The sequence below is a fragment of the Bubalus bubalis genome, chromosome 8, assembly GCF_019923935.1.
Source record: "Bubalus bubalis isolate 160015118507 breed Murrah chromosome 8, NDDB_SH_1, whole genome shotgun sequence".
In the NCBI taxonomy this organism is placed as follows: Eukaryota; Metazoa; Chordata; class Mammalia; order Artiodactyla; family Bovidae; genus Bubalus; species Bubalus bubalis.
The window spans coordinates 54,794,132-54,807,470 of record NC_059164.1 but is presented as its reverse complement, the minus strand read 5'-3'; the positions used below and the strand labels follow the sequence as shown (position 1 = coordinate 54,807,470).

The following is a 13,339-nucleotide window of genomic DNA, read 5'->3' as shown; positions in this document are numbered from 1 at the left end:
ACATTTAAAAGCTAAAGCTTCTCCAGAGATAGGTCTTTGCTCCCAGTTTTTTCAGGTAGAGTTCTGCTTGTTATACTGCATTGGCTAAATGCAGGAGTGGAGAGAGGCACAAGGTAATTTAATAGGAGTCAGCCCTGAAACCATCCTCCCAACTCTCCTCTTCTTGCTCCTCAGGTAACTGCCCATCTTCAGTTGTTTATGTTGCATTTCCTGAAATGAGGGTGTAGGAGGAAGAGATTTCCAGGAAAAATACCATTATAAATATGACTTTATAATTATTAGGCTGGCCCCATATTCCCTGGGCTCCTCTAAATTTCTTCTCTTTTTTCCCCTTCACTGTGGCACCCCATTCCAGTACTCTTGCCTGGAAAATCCCATGGATGGAGGAGCCTGGTGTGCTGCAGTCCATGGGGTTGCTAAGAGTCGGACACGACTGAGTGACTTCACTTTCACTTTTCACTTTCATGCATTGGAGAAGGAAATGGCAACCCACTCCAGTGTTCTTGCCTGGAGAATCCCAGGGATGGTGGAGCCTGATGGGCTGCCGTCATGGGGTCGCACAGATTCGGACACGACTGAAGCAACTTAGCAGCAGCAGCAGTATTCCAGCTCCCTAAGCCACTCTAGATCTGGTGCAAAAAACCTGAAAGTTCCTCTGATGACAGAAATTCATCCTTGAAGTTTTCTTAATGAAACCTTTGATAGGGTTTATTAATCTATGATTCACAAATGTAACTTGGTATACATGACATTTTGTGATATGTTAAGAATAAGCAAGTGCATCACAGCTCAGGTGAGGCTTCCAGATACTACATTCCATGATTCTGATTAAGTAAAATCATGGCTTATGATTCTTCAGGCATGGTAGAAAGGCTAATTACATTGACTATGTCATCAGCATGTAGCTGCATGTTTCTAGAGTCAGAGCTTATATGTTATATATGACTTATAATAAGAAAAAATGAAAACTGATTTAGAAAGGAGTGGGCTGAATTTATCATTTTGATCAGCTATACTCCAGTTAAATTCAGCTCCTCTCCTCAAAATAATCTCAATTTATCCTAGCTTGATAGATCATAATAATATAATAAGTATATTATCTCTTGTGCTTTCTGAGAATTGTCCCATTCTGGAGGAAAACAAATACATTAGGGCAGTGATTGTTAACTTTTGATACAAACTTAACTAGATTAAAAAAAATCCCATTGTTCAGGTCATACGCCATACATTATATCAAAATTCCTGAAACTGGAGCCACAGAATAAAGCGTTTTTAAATGTCCCCCAGGTGGTTCAGAAGTGCAGCCAAGGTTGAGAGTTTGAGCCCTTGCCTCTGTAACCATTCTTGTTAATGTTCACATGCATACTTGATATTGATCAGAAACTAGTCAATCACTCAATTGACCGAAAGGGTCATGAACACATACTTTTAAGATATTAAAATATTTTGTTAACAGTTTGCTCAAGAAGTGTTTGTTCAAATCTGATCTAAGTGATTTGAAGAAGTAATTAAATATGTGTATGCAGCTTCCCTGGTGACTCAGATGGTAAAGAATCTGCCTGCAATGCCGGAGACCTGGTTTCAAACCCTGGGTTAGAAAGATGCCCTGCTCCCCACTGCAGTATTTTTGCCTGGAAAATTCACTGGACAGGGGTGCCTGGTAGGTTACAGTCCATGAAGTGGCAGAGTCAGACATGACTGAGTGACTAACACATTGCACATTCAGTTCAGTTCAGTTGCTCAGTCGTGTTCGACTCTTCACAACCCCATGGACTGCAGCATGCCAGACAGCTTCCCTGTCCATCACCAACTCTCAGAGCTTACTCAAACTCATGTCCATTGAATCAGTGATGCCATCCAACCATCTCATCCTCTGTTTTCCCCTTCTCCTTCTGCCTTCAATCTTTCCCAGCATCAGGGTCTTTTCCAATGAGTCAGTTCTTCTCATCAGGTGGCCAAAGTAATGGAGTTTCAGCTTTAGCATCAGACCTTCCAATGAATATTCAGCATGGATTTCCTTTAGGAAGGACTGGTTGGATCTCCTTGCAGTCCAAGGGACTCTCAGGAGTCTTCTCCAACTCCACAGCTCAAAAGCATCAATTCTTCAGTGCTCAGCTTTCTTTATAGTCCAACTCTCACATCCATACGTGATTACTGGAAAAACCATAGCTTTGACTAGATGGACTTTTGTTGGTAAAGTAATGTCTCTGCTTTTTAATATGCCGTCTACGTTGATCATAGCTTTCCTTCCAAGGAGCAAGCATCTTTTAATTTCAAGGCTGTAGTCACCATCTGCAGTGATCTTGGCACCCCCCAAAATAGTCTCTCACTGTTTCCATTTTTTCCCTGTCTATTTGCCATGAAGTGATTGGACCTGCCACCATGATCTTAGTTTTCTGAATGTTGAGTTTTAAGCCAACTTTTTCACTCTCCTCTTTCACTTTCATCAAGAGGCTCTTTAGTTCTTCTTTGCTTTTTACCATAAGACTGGTGTCATCTGCGTATCTGAGGTTATTGATATTTCTCTTGGCAAACTTGATTCCAGCTTGTGCTTCATCCAGCCTGGCATTTTACATGATGTACTCTGCATATAAGTTAAATAAGCAAGGTGACAATATGCAGGCTTGACATACTCCTTTCCTGATTTAGAACCAGTCTGTTGTTCCATGTACAGTTCTAACTATTGCTTCTTGACCTGCATACAGATTTCTCAGGATGCAGATCAGGTGGTCTGTATTCCCATCTCTAGGAATTTTCCACAGTTTTTTTGTGAAACATACCGTCAGAATCGTTGGTGTAGTCACTAAAGCAGAAAGAGATGTTTTTTCTGAAAGTCTCTTGCTTTTTTGATGATCCAACGGATATTGACAATTTGATTGCACATTATATTGCATATATATATATAATTAAATTCAAATATATAACTATTATTTAACAATTCAATTCAATTCTGTAAACATGATAAGAAGCCATAATGTGTTAAGACAGCTTCTAGGAAAATAGAAGTGAACTCTTGAGTATTTCAATTAAATTTCTTTTTTACCATGTAGACCAAATCACTTATATGCATCTTTAAATATTTTTAAAATAAGGATATGTGCCTTGGATAAAGAATTTTGAAAATAAAAGAAATATATAGCACTATAACCAAAATATACATAGTAAAGCTCCTATAAAACCAGCCTTGGAGAATAGGATCAGCATCTATAAGGGAGACATTTCTCTAGACTTGGCTTTGTGGTTCAGAGCATCCTTAAAACTCTTTTAACTACTTGCAAAATGATGTGAAGTGTGTGTGCACGCGCGTGTGCGTGTGTGTGTCTGCACATGCGGCTGACAACTAATATGGGTTTTTCTGGGAAGAGGAATCATGATTTTGATGAGGTTCCTATGAAGGAAATCTACTGTCACTTAAGGATGGGATGACATTCTGTGATTACAGTCTGGATACATTAGAGGATCGCATTTAACATGTAGCATGTCTCCATCTTTGTGGAGACAGTTGACCATAATACACTGGATCTGAACTCAGACAACTTGGATTTGAGTTTCAGCTCTGCAATTTACTGGCTTGAGTAAATTCAGCTTTCTAAGTTTCAGGTTTCTGGTCTATAAAATAGTGATAATAATATCTATCCTACCTACCTAATAATATTTTAAGTTTAAAATCAACTAATTATTTGTAAACTCTAAACTTCAATTCAATGAAAATAAAAGATCTAGCATAAAAAGCAATTCCTGTGTTGACTGATAGCTAGCTTCCAGGCCAGTTCTCATGAACTCATGTTTAAGAAGAGATAATCAGGCTGATACTGAAACAATGGTTTATGTATAATTAAGTAAGTTTCAGGGAATACAATTGACATATACTTGAAACCTTCTTTATAGGTTTTGGCACATAGATGTGTTTGGGGGATATCGTCTCCTCTTTAAAAGAACTACTTAAGCCCAGTAGATTTTGGCACAAAGGCAATTAACAGGAGGTATCTCTATTTTATAAACATGGAAGTTGAGGCCGATAACAGGAAAGTAATCTGTCTAAGGTCAAGGCCAAGATGTGAACTCAGACACTTAGATTCCAAAGTCTACAATGTTAACTTCTGCACAGTATTGCTTATATACAAAATGATTTGAACCCATTTAGGAAAAAGCTGCAAGAAGCTGCATTTCTGAGAAAAGTGACTCAATATGGTAGCAAACTAAATGGGGGAACCTCTGGAAAATCTCATTTAAATCACATTTAAATGAGAATGAAAATCTCATTTAAATCTCATTGAAATCATGAAGTGTCAGTCATTTCAGTTGCTCAGTCATGTCTGACTCTTTGCGACCCCATGGACTGCAGCACGCCAGGCTTCCCTGTCCATCAAAAATTCCCAGAGACTGCTCAAACTCATGTCCATCGAGTCAGTGATACCATCCAACCATCTCATCCTCTGTCATCCCCTCCTCCTGCCTTCAATCTTTCCCAACATTAGAGGCTTTTCCAATGAGTTAGTTCTTTCCATCAGGTGGCTAAAATATTGGAGCTTCAGCTTTAGCATCAGTCCTTCCAATGATATGCAAGGCTGATTTCCTTTAGGATTGACTGATTTGATCTTGCAGTCCAAGGGACTCTCAAGAGTCTTCTCCAACACCACAGTTCAAAAGCATCAATTCTTCAGCGCTGAGCTTTCTTTATAGTCCAACTCTCACATCCATGCATGACTACTGGAAAAACCATAGCTTTGACTAGATGGACCTTTGTTGGCAAAGCAATGTCTTTGCTTTTTAGTATGCTGTCTAGGTTAGTCATAACTTGTCTTCCAAGGAGCAAGTGTCTTTTAATTTCATGGCTGCAGTAACCATCTGCAGTGATTTTGGAGCCCAAGAAAATAGTCTGTCACTGTTTCCATTGTTTACTCATCTATTCACCATAAAGTGGTGGGACCAGATGCCATGATCTTCTTTTTTTGAATGTTGAGCTTCAAGCCAGCTTTTTCATTCTCCTCTTTCACCCTCATCAAGAGGCTCTTAAGTTCCTCTTCACTTTCTGCCATAAGTGTGGTATCATCTGCATATCTGAGGTTATTGATATTTCTCCCAGCAATCTTGATTACAGCTTGTGCTTCATCCAGCCCAGCATTTCACATGATATACTCTGCATATAAGTTAAATAATCAGGGTGACCATATACAGTCTTGTCATACTCCTTTTCCCAATTTTAAACCAGTCCATTGTTCCATGTCCGATTCTAACTGTTGCTTCTTGACCTGCAAACAGATTTTTCAGGAGGCAGGTAAGGTTAGTCTGGTATTCCCATCTCCTGAAAAATTTTCCACAGTTTTTTGTGATCCACACATTTAAAGGCTTTAGCGTAGTCAATGAAACGGAAGGAAATGTTTTTCTGGAATTCTTTTGCTTTTTCTATGATCCAATGGAGCTTGGCAATTTGATCTCTTTTTCCTCTGCCTTTTCTAAATTCAACTTGAACATCTGAAGTTCTCGGTTCACATACTGTTGAAGCCTGGCTTGGCAAATTTTAGCATTACTTTTCTAGTGTGTGAGATGAGTACAGTTGTGTGGTAGTTTAAATATTCTTTGGCATTACCTATCCTTGGGATTGGAATGAAAACTGACATTTTCCAGTCTTGTGGCCACTGCTGAGTTTTCCAAATTTGTTGGCATATTGAGTGCAGCACTTTCACAGCATCTTCTTTTAGGATTTGAAATAGTTCAGCTGGAATTCCATCACCTCCACTAGCTTTGTTTGTACTGGTGCTTCCTAAGGCCCAGATGACTTTACACTATAGGATGTCTGACTGTTGTTGCTTAGGTGAGTGATCACACCATCATGATTATCTGGGGCTTAGCAGAGTTAAATGATCTGACTTGCCAGGAAAAATGTGAAAAATATTCTTTACTTCCTTAGATAAGCAGGACTGAAGTTCTGGGACTAGAACACTATCTAAGGTAGATAAACAAGAAGACATAAGAAATAATCTCCTAGAAATAATTACCTTAGCCAGGATCAGCAGTAGTAAATGGAGGAGTGTGAGCAGAGGAAAATAATCACCATGTCAAAAAGAAGTGATGACCAGGAAACTGATCCTTAATGTAGAGGCTTAAGCAAAATAAGGTAGGAAGAGAATAGAGACAAATTTCCCCAAGACTGACTCCCACAGCCTTCGACTCTTTCTCAGTCTTGCTGCAGTAAAATGAATAATCCATCAGTTCATATTTTAGGACTACCTGAATGGTATTAAAGAATATTTGTGTCCATTATTTTAAAAATGCTTTTTTTTGGGTTATTATTTTGGTCTATAAAATTTCTCCTGAAGTATAACAAATGTATAGAAAATTACAGAAATCATAAGAACAAAACAATAAATGATCACAAGTAAAAATTCACATGTGGTGACTACATAGGTCGAGGAATAAAACATCAATAGCACCACAGATATTTTTGTTGGACTCTTTCATGTATTCGTTTTGCAGATTTTTGCATTTTATATAAATGGAACAAGTTATATATATTTGTGACTTGCATCATTTGCTCAACATTGTGAAGTTCATCCCTGTTGTTGCTTACAGCAGTAATTGATTCATTTTCATTGCTGTATATTGGTTGTGGTAGATTGCTGCAACGATGGCTCCCAATAAATCAGCCTCTCTGTGTTCATGCCCCTCTGCAATGTGTTATTGCTGCTTCTCCTTTCAAAAAGGAGACTATTCCTTCAGTGTCTTAAATCTGAGCTTGTCTTATAAATGCTTTGGCATAGTTTGTGGTGGAAATTATGTTATGTAAGTTCTAGGGCTTAGCCCTAAGAACACTTGCAGATTTCTCTCTTGTCTTCTTGGGTCCTTTTATTACCATGCTGTTAAGAAGCCTAAAGTAGCCTACTGTAGATGAAAGTCTATCCATGATGGGAGAGTAGAGGTTACCCACTGGTAACCAGAACCATGTTCCAGAGGCCATCTGGGACCTACAGATTCAGGTGAGACATCAGATGACTGTAACCACATGAGTGTCTAGACGAGACTAGTAGAAGAACCTCCTGGCCAACCTACAAAATTTTCAAAAATAATAAATCGTGGTTGAAGCCACTAAGTTCTAGGGTAGTTTGCTAAACAACAGTGAATAACTGAAATAGCACATATAAAAATATGACTTTATTTATTTATCCATTGTATTATGATGGATATTTTTTTTCAGTTTGGGGCTATTATAGATAGTTATACTACGATATGTTTTAGGAAAAATATGTATCATTTCTGTTGAATATATACCTGAAAGTAGACTTAAAAGATCAGTATTAATAGACACTGCTACAAAGTTTCCCATAGTGGCTGTACCAATTTGTACTTCCATCAGCAGTGTAGGAGTGTTCCAGTTGCTCCCCAGTGCCATTAATCCTTGGCAATGTCTGTTATTTTCATTTTAGTCTTATTGGTATGTGGGGAGTGGTATCTCATAGTACACTTAATTCTAATTCTTCTAATGGCTAAAGAGTTGATTACTTTTTCATATATTTATTGGCCTTTGGAACAAAAAATACATGTTTATTGTAACTGGAACAACAGACTGGTTCCAAATTGGGAAAAGAGTAGGTCAAGGCTGTTTATTGTCACCCTGCTTATTTAACTTATGTGCAGAGTACATCATGCAGAATACCAGGCTGGATAAATCACAATCTGGAATCAAGTTTGCCGGGAGATATATCAATAACCTCAGATATTCAGATGACACCACCTTTATGGCAGAAAGTGAAGAAGAACTAAAGAGCCTCTTGATGAAAGTGAAAGAGGAGAGTGTAAAAGTTGGCTTAAAACTCAACATTCAGAAACTAAGTTCATGGCATCCGGTCCCATCACTTCATGGCAAATAGATGGGGAAATAATGGAAACTGTGACAGACTTTATTTTTGGGGGCTCCAAAGTCACTGCAGATGGTGATTGCAGTTATGAAATTAAAGGATGCTTACTCCTTGGAAGAAAAGCTATAACCAACCTAGACAGCATATTAAAAAGCAGAGACATTACTTTGCCAACAAAAGTCCATTTAGTTAAAGTTATGGTTTTTCCAGTAATCATGTATGGATGTGATAGAGTTGAACTATGAAGAAATCTGAGCGCTGAAGAATTGGTGCTTTTGTACTGTGGTGTTGGAGAGGACTCCTGAGAGTCCCTTGGACTGCAAGGAGATTCAACCAGTCCATCCTAAAGGAAATAAGTCCTGAATATTCATTGGGAGGACTGATGCTAAAGCTGAAGCTCCAAATCTTTGGCCACCTGATGAAAACAACTGACTCATTGGAAAAGACCGTGATGCTGGGAAAGATTAAAGGCAGGAGGAGAAGGGGACAACAGAGAATGAGATGATTGGATAGTATCACTGACTCAATGGACATGAGTTTGAGTAAGCTCTGGGAGTTGGTGATGGACAGGGAAGCCTGTCATGCTGCAATCCATGGGGTTGTGAAGAATTGGACATGACTGAGTGACTGAACTGAACTGACTGATTGGCCTTTGGGGTATATGCCTTTTTTAAAAAATGTATTTGATTAAAGTCTGTTACTTTATTATTGAGTTATCTGTCTTTTTCTTATTAGTTTGTAGAATTTCTTTATATATTCTTAATATAAGCCTTGTCAGTTTCATGTATTGACAATATTGCCTCCCATTCTGTTGGATTGTCATTTCTTTCCATTAATGACCTTTTTTTTTTAATTTTTAATTTTATTTTATTTTTAAACTTTACATAACTGTATTAGTTTTGCCAAATATCAAAATGAATCCGCCACAGGTATACATGTGCTCCCCATCCTGAACCCTCCTCCCTCCTCCCTCCCCATTCCATCCCTCTGGGTCGTCCCAGTGCACCAGCCCCAAGCATCCAGTATCGTGCATCGAACCTGGACTGGCAACTCATTTCATACATGATATTTTATATGTTTCAATGCCATTCTCCCAAATCTTCCCACCCTCTCCCTCTCCCACAGAGTCCATAAGACTGTTCTATACATCAGTGTCTCTTTTGCTGTCTCGTACACAGGATTATTGTTACCATCTTTCTAAATTCCATATATATGCGTTAGTATACTGTATTGGTGTTTTTCTTTCTGGCTTACTTCACTCTGTATAATAGGCTCCAGTTTCATCCACCTCATTAGAACTGATTCAAATGTATTCTTTTTAATGGCTGAATAATACTCCATTGTGTATATGTACCACAGCTTTCTTATCCATTCATTTTGAAAGTTTGCATCACCCCATCACTTAGGCCAACAGAAGTGATAGCTACAGGTGAGGTAATTTAGAATGAATACCATATAAAGAAGAGCATGCACGGCAATATGGCCCTGAGATTATTGGTTTTACAGGGATGTGGTTCATCCCATTAACTTTCTTTTTTTGTATTTCTCCTCAGGAAGAATTGCCTGTGGAAGTGACATAAGTGGTGAACTGTGGCAGCCATTAGATGTGCCTCATAGACCTCTAGCTGCAGCAACTGTGAGTAATGATGCTTTCTTGTTTATTGGCCACTTATATATCATCTTTTGTATAGTGTCTCTTAAATTCTTAAAAATTTGGTGTCTTTTTTTGCCTTATTTTGATGTATACAGTTTTTTACACATTCTAAATATGAATTCTTTTTCAGATAAATGTAAGAGACTATTTTTCCCCATGGATATCCCAGGAAATAGCACTCAGGGAATGACATCACAAAACATAATAATATATAATAGGAAGAAATGATAGCATATGTGCGAAATGATAACATATGTACAAAATGGCTTGGTTTAAATGCCAAGAAAAATCTGTATGAAATAACCAAAGGGTTATTTTCCATGTGTTAAAAATAATAAAAAAATATCAATTATTAGACAAAATCAGAACATTATGGAAAAAGTATAGGGAAAATTTAAAATACCAAAATATAAATTTCAGAAATTAAACATGTGTGATTTTTTAAATTAAAATAATAATATATATGACAAAGAAAAGACTAGCTATAGTTGAAGAGAGGAAGATATTTGGAATACAACACAGAAAAATTAAGTGTTGGAAAATAGGAATAAGAAATGAAAAGACATGGGAATATGGAATGAGAAGACCTATATATGAGTTATAAATGAATAGAGAGTTGGGGGGAAAAAATGTTTGAAAACAGGTTTGATGGTCTAGAATTTTAGAAAATTTATGAAAACATAGGTTTGAAAAAATGAAATTTCAGATTTATGAAACAGACTGAAAGAATTGTTTCAGTTCAGTTCAGTTCAGTCGCTCAGTCTGAGATGGACAAATAAAAACAAATATATTACTAAATGTATTTCTAATCAATAGAGAGAAATAAAGGGGAAAAATAAAGAAGAAACATGTAATTCAGTACAAGTGCAGAAAAAGAATGAAGCAAATGAAGCAAAGAAAAATCATTACTAAAATAAACACAAAAGAAGATGGTGGGGATAGGATAAGACATACCATAAATCATTATAAAAATAGATTAAATTCACATATGTAAAAGGGAGACTCAAATTTTTCAGACCTTTTGTAGATACATTCCATTTGTACTAGACACAAAATATTATATAGTGACCCAGATATGTAAGATACATTTTGGGGAAAAAAAATACCAGGAAGTAACAGCCAAATAAATATTTTGATTAATAAAAAAGTTTTAACATGTGAATTATTAATAGGGACAAAAAGGGGTGTCACATACAAAATAAAAGGACTCTTCTATCAATAAAGAATAAAATTAAACTTTATATATCATGGCTTCAAAATATTTGAAGCATATTTAAATATTTTAGTATTAAATATTGAAAAGGTGAAGGTGTTCAAAAGGTACAAACTTCCAGGTTAAAATAAATAAGACCTGGGCATGTAATATACAGCATGGTGATGATAGTTAACAATACTGTATTGTATATTTGAAAGTTGCTAAGAGAGTAAGTCTTAAAAGTTTTCTTCACAAGGGAAAAAATTGTTTAAAAGTGTATATTTAAAGCAAAAATTGACAGAATTATAAAAAGAATTTGACTAATCCATAGTTATGGCAGGAGATTTGCACATGCCTTTTTAGTAACTAGTAAATCAAGGAGACAAAAAAATTTTCAAGGTACAAAAAGTCTGAAGAATTCAATTAACAAGCTTGATCTAATAGATATAAAAGACCTAACACATATGGCTCTTGACTACAGCAAATAGAGAACCCATGTTCTTCTCAGGTACTCAGAGATTAATGAACTTGCTTTTTTTTTTCTCTTTTTATTTTTTTTTAATTTTATTTTATTTTTAAACTTTACAATATTGTATTAGTTTTGCCAAATATCAAAATGAATCCACCACAGGTATACATGTGTTCCCCATCCTGAACCCTCCTCCCTCCTCCCTCCCCATTCCATCCCTCTGGGTCGTCCCAGTGCACCAGCCCCAAGCATCCAGTATCGTGCATCGAACCTGGACTGGCGACTCGTTTCATACATGATAGTATACATGTTTCAATGCCATTCTCCCAAATCTTTCCACCCTCTCCCTCTCCCACAGAGTCCATAAGACTGTTCTATACATCAGTGTCTCTTTTGCTATCTTGTATACAAGGTTATTGTTACCATCTTTCTAAATTCCATATATATGTGTTAGTATACTGTATTGGTGTTTTTCTTTCTGGCTTACTTCACTCTGTATAATAGGCTCCAGTTTCATCCATCTCATTAGAACTCATTCAAATGAATTCTTTTTAATGGCTGAGTAATACTCCATTGTGTATATGTACCATAGCTTTCTTATACATTCATCTGCTGATGGACATCTAGGTCTCAATAGATGCAGAGAAAGCCTGAACTTGCTTTTTAAGTGTGTTAAAATATTTCAAATCTGATAGATTTTTAAAAAATAAAGTGTTGTATTTACAAAGTACAGCATGACTATTATATATATATATAAATCAATCTTCTGAAATGCAAATTTAATATGGTAATGAATATAAGAAAGTATAGAAACTTAGATGAGTTGGATAGTTTTCTCTGAGATGAAAGGAAGCAGAATGACTCAAAGAAAGACTCAAAGTCTGGAATGAGTAGTTTTTTTTAACAATAGTTAAAGAGAAATATTGGAGAAGGCAATGGCACCCCACTCCAGTACTCTTGCCTGGAAAATCTCATGGATGGAGGAGCCTGGTGGGCTGCAGTCCATGGGGTCACTAAGAGTCCGACACGACTGAGCGATTTCACTTTCACTTTTCACTTTCATGCATTGGAGAAGGCAATGGCAACGCACTCTAGTGTTCTTGCCTGGAGAATCCCAGGGACAGGGGAGCCTGGTGGGCTGCTGTCTATGGGGTCGCACAGAGTCGGATACGACTGAAGCGATGTAGCAGTAGCAGCAAAGAGAAATATAAAGCAAAGATAGTAAACAGTTATTAGCATATTATTAATTCTGGGTTGTGATTATGTGAGTATTGATTATCTTATACTAAAATTTTCTGTGTGTTTAAGTATATAAAAGTATTTTAAAGTGTGAGAAAAATCTGTGGAAGAATTAATTTGTAGGTGAAAACTTGTTTTTGAGATAGTATGTCCTAAGTCTTATCATGATATATTGATATATGCTTGATATTAGTATTATGGGCTCTGATAAAATGCAATGTCAGGAAGATCTTTATATCAGCAATAGGGTTTTAGCAAATTCCTTGGAATTTGTCTCAGAAAGTACTGTATAAGTGGAACAGTTTGGGGGCAGTTTATTCAAAGTATCATAGTGTCTGCCTTCTTCATCATCACTAAGACCAGCTGATAACTTTGAGTGTGTTTCAGTGAATCTCAAATATCACAGAGTTGCTACAAGAATTAAAGGCAGCAATGTATGCCAGGTATATATTATGCTGTTAATATTAAATATCCAATCAGAAGAAACACTTCATTCAAAAGTGTTATATTAAAAAATCAAGCTAGCTTCAGTATTCTCCTGGGGACTTTAGATACCAGTAGTTAACTGAGCAATACATAAAGAGTTGATAAGGGTAAATTAATGTACCCCTAGTATTTCATATTAGCCATGTTTTCATTCATGTATGGAATTAACCTAAAAATAAATTTAAATATTCAAGGAACCTTAAAATATATCATCTATGTATTCTCGCTAAGAAACTTATCTAAACAAAAAATCCTTCATCAAAAAAGAGCAACTCTGTTTTTGTTTAATGTTCTATATATTGTGTTCACTTTTGGCAAACATTGGTTTGTCAAACAAAACAAACACTTTTTGTTTTTATACTTTTGGTTTTCCTTTGCCCACTCTTTTATATTCATGCTATGAATTAAAGTGTCTTAGATATCATCTTGTGTACAGCATA

General features: G+C 36.5%; 1 long non-coding RNA gene across 2 annotated transcripts in view; it reads left to right on the top strand.

Moving 5' to 3' along the window:
- The window catches only part of LOC123334719, a 317,276-nt gene that overhangs the window by 112,468 nt on the left and 191,469 nt on the right, over positions 1-13,339 (top strand). The window contains exons 1-2 of one of the 2 annotated variants that reach the window (XR_006552777.2): positions 6,840-6,977; positions 9,410-9,492. This is a non-coding gene — a long non-coding RNA (uncharacterized LOC123334719). Of the gene's footprint in view, positions 1-6,839; positions 6,978-9,409; positions 9,493-13,339 lie in introns of those variants that run through there. The other variant, XR_006552778.2, reaches the window with a different exon arrangement.